Below are 8830 nucleotides of genomic sequence, written 5' to 3' on the forward strand. Positions count from 1 at the left end.
CACACAATGATAAAGTTATCTGTAATATACAACCAGGTCAGTACTGTCACTCGAATCAACGGCCCCAAATCGATGAGAGCTTTTGAATTTAACATTGAAATATGACCAGACTGTAGTTGATCAATTCGTTAATAAGCATCCAAAGATATGAAACTGTGTTTATACTTCTATTTCTGACCAGTATCTGCAGAGTCAGAGTTAATGCCGATGAATTATGTATTATTAGCTCGTGGCGCACTCGAATGTATTACTAAACGTTTACTACTTAAAGTTCTGAAAAAAAATACAGAAATATTAATTTTTCATCTGTATGTTGATAGGCATATTGCGTAAGATTATTGTGATCAGTTTTCAACGCTAAAATATGACCTGCCTATAGTTGATCAGTTTTCAACGAGGGTCAAATTTTTACGCGTGGGAGGGTCATTAAATAACGGGTAGGGTCAATTTTCAACGTTGATCAGTAATTCAATTTTTTTAACGGGGTCAAAATTTAATGTTACACCGGCGGCTTTGCTGATAAACCATGTCTTCACATGTGTCAATAAAGTGATTTCAAGACCCACCACGACTTAGTGACCTATTTTGCTCAACCACAAAAACTTCATGAAAATCATTCTTATAATACAGGTAATATACAGCTATACTTCATGTTTGCAGGTGGACAATTTAGACCCTTGTTGAATAAATGTGTTTTTACAACTTTATCTGCAAACTTATTCAGTCAATCTCTTTTCAGCATAGTTTTAAGAATATAGAGGAATAACTATCTTACAGTGTAGAAACAAAATGTGATTGAAATTTTAACTCAGTGGGCTGATTTATGTATATATTACTACATTAATTCAATAACATGTTAAGACATTAAACACATTGTCTTGGCCTTATTTATGTGACTGTCATTTTGCATCTTGATACTTATTGTTTCTCATTTTCTTCATGCAAAGCATGTATAATTACCATCATGATGATCATGGAAATACAAAAGAATACAGTTATTTTGTGGTGCCTTTTTAAGTACGGCTTACCTGTGCTTATCGCGGGGTATAAATTTACAAAAGACTATAACCCGCCCGCTTAGTTAATTAGAGAGAGCGCAGATCTACGGATCAAGGGTCAAGACTTCGATGCCCGGGCGGGCGTATGTTATCAATTACATTTTGATAAAATTCTTTTTGTCCGATAACGTTCGTCCCTATCTCTGTTTCATGTGGGGAAGTTGGAAATTACTTGCGGAGAACAGGTTTGTGCTGGCACGGAATACAGTATATAAATCCCCGCCATTACATAACTGAAATACTGTTGAAAAACAGCATTAAACCAAAAACAAACAAACAAACAAAGTAAATGATCGTGATTTATGACACAAAATATAATTTAATGTAATATATAATGTACGTAATCCTGTTTGGAATATGGAAAAGAATGTATACTGAACAAAATACGTAACTTTTTATGTGTGCAGATATACAAAGAGGATATTACATGAATGTCTTTTCATATTTAATTTATTAAACGAGTTGAATAAAATAATAAAATGCGAGCCTCAATTGTATTCAACGAGTTTATTAAATTCAATATGGAAAGTCACAAATGTAATATTCCATCATAGGCGTTAAGTTGGTCTGCAGTTTGCAGTTTGCAGTTCGCAATTCGAATTGCAAACCGCAAACTGTTTTGCATTCTGCATTTTGCAGTTCGAATTGCAAACCGCAAACTGTTTGCATTTTGCAGTTCGAATTGCAAAATGGATTTTTATTTTGCAATACAAGATGTACTGTATGATCCATGATTTGCTTTCCAAGAAAGATGTTAATGACGGTTTTGAAACATTAAAATTTCACCTTTTAGTTTCCTTTGCACTTTGTAATTTGAATTGCAAACTGCAAAATATTTTGCATTTTGCAGTTCGAATTGCAAAATGAATTTTTATTTTATGCTAACTGATGAAATACTGTGTTTTATCAGTGAGATATAATCCATATCACTAACTGATATCACTCACTGTAAATGACGATCTACTTTTGCAGTGTGTATGAATTTTAAATTATTTGCTTAAAACAGGATGAAAATTGTAGTCGCACTTTGTTCTTTATAGTATATTTCTCGATTCAAATTATTTGACTTAATGAGAATTTCATAACGTTATGCAGCAAAAAATAAAATAAAATGGAACTTTATGTTGTGTGCGTCTTTCTAACGTCACAACACGTCTGACGTCATGTCTGTTTACGCACGTCTGAGTCTAAAATTTATTGCAAAATGCACATCTTGACGTAATTAAGCATAAAATAAAAAGAAAATTTGTTTGTTTTGAGTGAATATGGAATATATCTCACCTCGAAGTGAGAAAATTTTCTCATTTCTCAGTGAGATATATTCCATATTCACTCAAAACAAACACATATTCTCTATTTACTTTAGATTCACTATATGTATTGAACTGCAATGCAGTTTCTCAGAAACATGGTATTGTGCTTTAACATTTAACATTTCAATCTTATTTGCACTTTGTAATTTGAACTTCAAACTGCAAAACATTTTGCAGTTCGAATTGCAAAACGAGTTTTTATTTTGCGTTTCAGTAATCTATATTTCAATGTCCTTTTCGCTTTGTAATTTGAATTCCAAACTACAATTTTTATTTTGCGTTTCAGAATTTAGGATATCAATGTCCATTTCGATTTGTAATTCATGTTTTTATATATGTATAAACTGAGAATGAAATAAACTTTGAAACTTTTAATTTAAATAACAAACTGCAAAATATTTTGCATTTTGCAGTTCGAATTGCAAAATAATTTTTTATTTTCGATTCAATATATGTATAAACTGCTTTTCAGTTTCTTAGAAAAGTGGTATTGGTTGGGATTTTCCAGGCTTTAAAATTTAACAATTCAGTCTTATTTGTGTTTTTTTATTTGAATTGCAAACTGCAAAATATTTAGCATTTTGCAGTTCGAATTGCAAAATGAATTTTTGTTTTGCGTTTCAGAATTCAAGATTTCAATGTCAATTGCGCTTTGTAATTTGAATTGCAAACTGCAAAATATTTTGCATTTTGCAGTTCAAATTGCAAAATGCATTTTTATTTTCGATTCAACATATGTATCGAACTACGATGAAGGTTCTCAGAACATGGTATTTTAGGTGGCTTTTCAGGCTTGAAATTTTAAAGTTTCAATCTAGGTTGTGTTTCGTAATTTGAATTGCAAACTTCAAAATATTTTGCATTTTGCAGTTCGAATTGCAAAATAAATTTGTATTTTGCGTTTCAGAGTTCAAGATTTCAGTATCAAATGAGCTTTGTAATTTGAATAGCAAACTGCAAAATATTTCGCATTTTGCAGTTCGAATTGCAAAATGATTCAATATGTATTGAACTGCGATGAATTTGCTCAGAAAGATGGTATTGTTTGGGGTTCTCAGACTTGAAAATTTAACGTTTCAATCTTAGTTGCGTTTTATAATTTTAAATTGCAAACTGCAAAATATTTTGCATTTTGCAGTTCAAATTGCAAAATGAATTTTTGTTTTGCGTTTCAGAAATCAAGATTTCAATGTCAATTGCGCATTGTAATTTGAATTGCAAACTGCAAAATATTTTGCATTTTACAGTTCGAATTGCAAAATGAATTTTTACATTATGTATTGAACTGCGATGAAATTTCCCAGAAACATGGTATTGTTTTGGGCTTTTCAGGCTTTCAATCTTATTTTCGCTTTGTAATTTGAATTGCAAACTGCAAAATATTTCAAAATATACGCAAATTATCGCAAATAACCTTCAATATCTACAATATCATACATATTTATATTTGTTTTTGATACAGAAAAAAGAGATTCTGTTACAAGTAACTGGCATTCAGTGAGGCAAATGTCAAATTACAGTCATTTGTAATACTTAAGACATCCCCCATCCCTATTGTCCTATTGGGGTTTTGCTGAAGTCTGCTACATCGACTGAGATTGTTTTTTGTGAGTCCTCGGACGCTTGATTTCGTATCCAGACATTCTTTTTTGATCGTACCAAGTGGGAGCTCGTCGGCGCTAACCACGGTTTGATGGCGGGGATCTTGATTTCTGTTGCCTTGGTATTTAAGGGGAGTCAGAAATGGCATAGTTTTGTGCAACTGATTCATTTATACGGTTTCCAGCATACTGGGGTACATTGCCGAGTAAACTAAACTAACCTTACCTACTGGCCTTGATTGTGATCTAAGGTCAGTGTACTCAGCCCATATTCTTTTCCTAGCATCGCCAAAAAGACAACTTGTTGAATCTTTACCAGAATTGGAAAAAACGCATTTGAAATCAGTCGAACTGCAAAATGCAAAATGGAAAATATTTCGCGGTTTGTAATTGAAATTACAAGTACAGGAAGTACAGGAATGATTTTAAAGCCTGAAAATCATTTTCTCGGAAAGCAAATCGCGGTATATATTTCTTGAACCGCAAAATTGAAATCTAGCATAAAACTGCTGTTCTTGACACGTTTCGAGGATGTTTTAACAGGAGAGTAAACGTGTTCTCGTGTTCACGTGCTATTAAAACAGTTCTTTTTATATATGCGCATTTTATGCTAGAATTGTGTTGACGAATGTTCATTTCGTGTTATAACATCATCAGATATCCCTCGGGATACGTTGGTACTCTCGCCCTACCGAGCTTTGGCACCAACCGATCCCTCGGGATTCTGCAGATGTTATAACAAGAAAAAAAAAAAACGTGCGTTATCCATACATTCATTTTGAAATGCAAAGCGCAAATGAGACTGAAATGTTTAATTAAAAATTCTGAAAAGTTCAAAACATTAACATCTTTCTCGGAAAGTGAATCGTGATTAATTTATATCTTAAACAGCGAAAAAAATCATTTTATAATTTGAAAAGCAAAGCGTAAAATATTTTGCAGTTAGCAGTTAAAAATACAAAGCGCAAAAGTGACTGAAAAGTTCGATTTTAAAGCCTGAAATATATTCATTTTTAAATACTGAAAAGCTCAAAACATCACAATTCATATATATAATGAATAACAAGTAAAACTTCATCTTGCCATTCGAATCGCAAATCGCAGAAAAGAAAAACGACGTGACTGAAATATTCAATGTTAAAGCCCGAGTTGCTCAAAATATTAACATTTTTTCATGGAAAGCGAATCGCGGATTATATATATCTCTCGAACTGCAAAATAAAAGTTCATTTTGCAATTCGAACTGCAAAGTGCAAAATGCAAAATATTTTGCAGTTTGCAATTCAAATTACAAAGTGCAAATTAGATTGAAATCTTTAATAATAAGGCCTGAAAGGCAAAAAAATAATAGATTATTTCTTAGAAAGAGAATCGCCGTTCATATATATATCTTGAACCGCAAAATAAAAAATCATTTTGCAATTCGAACTGTAAAATGCATTTAATGTTTTGCAGTTTGCAATTCAAATTACAAAGTGCAAATTAGATTGAAATGTTAAATTTCAAAGCCTAAAAAAATGCGCTTCATATGTATTGTGAATCGCAAAATAAAAATTCATTTTGCAATTCGAACTGCAAAATGCAAAATGTTTTGCAGTTTGCAATTCATATTACAATGTACAAATTAGATTGAATTGTTAAAGTTTCAATCCTAAAAAGCCCAAAACAATACAGCTTTCTCGGAATGCAACGCGGTTCATACAAATCTTGAATTGCAAAATAAAAATTCATTTTGCAATTTGAATCGCAAACTGCAAAACAGTTGGTGGTTTTCAATTCGAATCGCAATCTGCTAAACAGTTTGCAGTTTGCAATTCGAACTGCAAAATGCAAAATAGTTTTCGGTTTGCAATTCGAATTGCGAACTGCAAACTGCAAACTGCAGACCAACTTAACGCCTATTATTCCATCATTACATCACAGCTTTTTCAGCCGAAGCATAAAAAATTCTTCTTTCTTTGACTATTATAGACATGTCAAAATACAATGTAAATATGAAAACAAGGGTTATGATTTATATGTATTGCAAGAGTATTTCAATGTGAATTGGTGTAGAAAATTTTATCGCTCTACGTTTACGGAAAACTGAAGAAATGGTTGATTAAATGTGGCAGGGGTCGCACACCAAAATCACACATTAACACTGGGTACGGCCACCACTGCCTGGCATCGTTGGCGCATAGAACCGACAAGTGTGTTGACATCGACCTGTGGAATGATTTTCCATTCCTGAATTTTGGCTTGTGTAAGTTCATTGACGTTCGACGGTGGAATAAGGCGACGTCTAACACGCTGGTCCAAATTATCACACAAGTAGTCGGTGGGATTCAGATTTGGGCTTTTGGCGGGCAAGTCATTACTAAATGCAATGTAATGCGTACTGAGAAAATTCACAGTTTTTTTTGTTGGGTTTAACGTCGCACCGACACAAGTATAGGTCATATGGCGACTTTCGGGCTTTTATGGTGGAGGAAATCCCCAGATGCCCCTCCGTGCATTATTTCATCACGAGCGGGTACCTGGGTAGAATCACCGATCTTCCGTGAGCCAGCTGGATAGCTTCCTCACATGAAAAATTTAACGCCCGGAGTGAGGCTCGAACCTACATCGGTGAGGGGCAAGTGATTCTGAAATTCACAGTATGTCTAGCCGTATGGCTAGTGGCATTATCCTTGACACAGAGTGATATTTGCATTGTTTTGATACAGTAGGATGAAGTGCCTCGCAAGAATCTCATCTCGTCGGCATTGGGCATTCAAATTCCCATCGATCACGACGAGAGGTGTGCGATAACCATGCGCAAGGCCTGCCCAGACTAAGACGGAACTCCACCCCAAAAAAACGATATCGTTCAAGTACACAGCAGTTTGAATAACTTTTGTTTCTTCTACGGTATACTCAAATGAATGGAAAATCTCTCCTCGTCGGAGCAGAGAACGCTATTTCTTTAACCAGTGATGATGTGTACGTGCTCAATTAACACGATTTACACGATGACGTCGCGTCATAACACAACCATCGTAATGACGATGTACACATAGACCGACCTCGCACAGATGATTGCGTGCAGTTTGGTCAGATATTCGGTTGTTTTGTGTACTAGGGGCGTTAGCAGCAGTGGCAGTGGCAGTTTTAAAATAATTGCATATACTCGGGTGTTCGTAATACATGTATAAATAATAGCGGTCTTGCCCAGGCGTCGTTACGCGCGGACGTCCACTAAGTGGTAAATCTCCCGTACGCCCTGTTGCTTGAAAACGTAGCCTAAAGGTTCGAATAGCACGGCTAAAACTGCCAAAAACCCTGTCAACCGTTTTCGTCGCCATACCAACATTAGGCATGCCAATGGCAAATTCATGTAAATTTGGTGCAATTCTAGACATATCAAAAGGAAAGGAAACTAAATAAATTTCATCCTTTTCAACGCCTTTTTCGTATTGACAACAAAATCTATAAACTCAGACTGAAATGTTTGATTTTATAAACACGGATTATACTGGTCCGTGCATGCAAGAGGAAATCGAGTCCAACGTTAATGCTTACAATCCAGCTATTGTGATCGCTCACCGTCCAGCATCGGTCCGTCGTCCGGTGTCCGTCCACACTTTCCTTTAAACAACATCTCCATCTAAACCACCGGGCCAATTTTGATGAAACTTCACAGGGTAGTTCCCTGGATTATCTTCTTTATCTAAAAACTGTTCAAAGAACTGAATTTCATACAGAACTCTGGTTGCCGTAGCAACCGAAAGGAAAAAGTTTTAAAAAATCTTCTTAACCAAAACCACAAGTCCTAGGGTTTTGATATTTGGTATGTAGAATCATCTAGTGGTCCTCTACCAAGATTATTATAATTATTCCCTAGGGTCAATATGGCCTCTCCCTGGGGGTCATTTGTTTTACATAGACTTATATAGGGAAAACTTTAAAAATCTTCTTGTCCAAAACCACAGGAGGGACTGGGCCCTGGGGATCACGTGGTTTATATAGACTTATAAAGGGAAAAACTTTTAAAATCTTCTTGTATAAAACAGCTCGCTCGATTTTGAAATAATTTCCCACATACGATTTGACGTCAAAACAATGCGACGTCGTACACAATTTATCACGAAAAATGCCCAAAGGCTGCAGCTATTTGTATTTAAAGTTGATAATTATGAGTAGGCTGGATTTATAATAAAACAATTGTTGCCTTTTAAGTTCGGTCGATATGTTGATTTATTGACCTGATAAAAGCGATATCAACCTCGGACTGCGCCCTCGGTCGATAAATCCATATATCGACCTCACCAAAAGGCAATAATTGTACATTATAAACCATGTGACCCCCGGGCGGGACCATATTTGACGGGACAATTTTAATAATCTTGGTAGAGGACCACTAGATGATGCTACATACCAACTATCAAAGCCCTAGGACCTGTGGTTTTGGACAAGAAGATTTTTAAAAAGTTTTTCCTTTCGGTTACCATGGCAACAAGAGTACTGTATGGAATTCAATTTTTTAAACAATTTGTAAAGAAGACCATCCAAGAAACATCCCGGTGTAGTTTCATCAAAGTTGGCCTAGAGGTTTAGGAGCAGATGTTGTTTAAAGAAAAGTGTGAACGGACGGACGGACGTACCTGTATTTACGGATTTGGATAAGTCTTGCACTATATGGCAATGTGTGACTATGATGGTAAGCAAGCGTTCAAAGTTTCAAAGCCATATATTAAACAGTTTAGACACAATATGGAACGGTACGCGAAACTTAACTAATAGGCCATAACTGAGCTAAAGTCCTTATCCTACTTATGTAGTCTTGCCTACATGTGTAGATTATGATGGTAAACAAGTGGTCAAAGTTTCAAAGCCA

This window comes from Mercenaria mercenaria, chromosome 6 (genome assembly GCF_021730395.1).
Source record: "Mercenaria mercenaria strain notata chromosome 6, MADL_Memer_1, whole genome shotgun sequence".
NCBI lineage: Eukaryota > Metazoa > Mollusca > Bivalvia > Venerida > Veneridae > Mercenaria > Mercenaria mercenaria.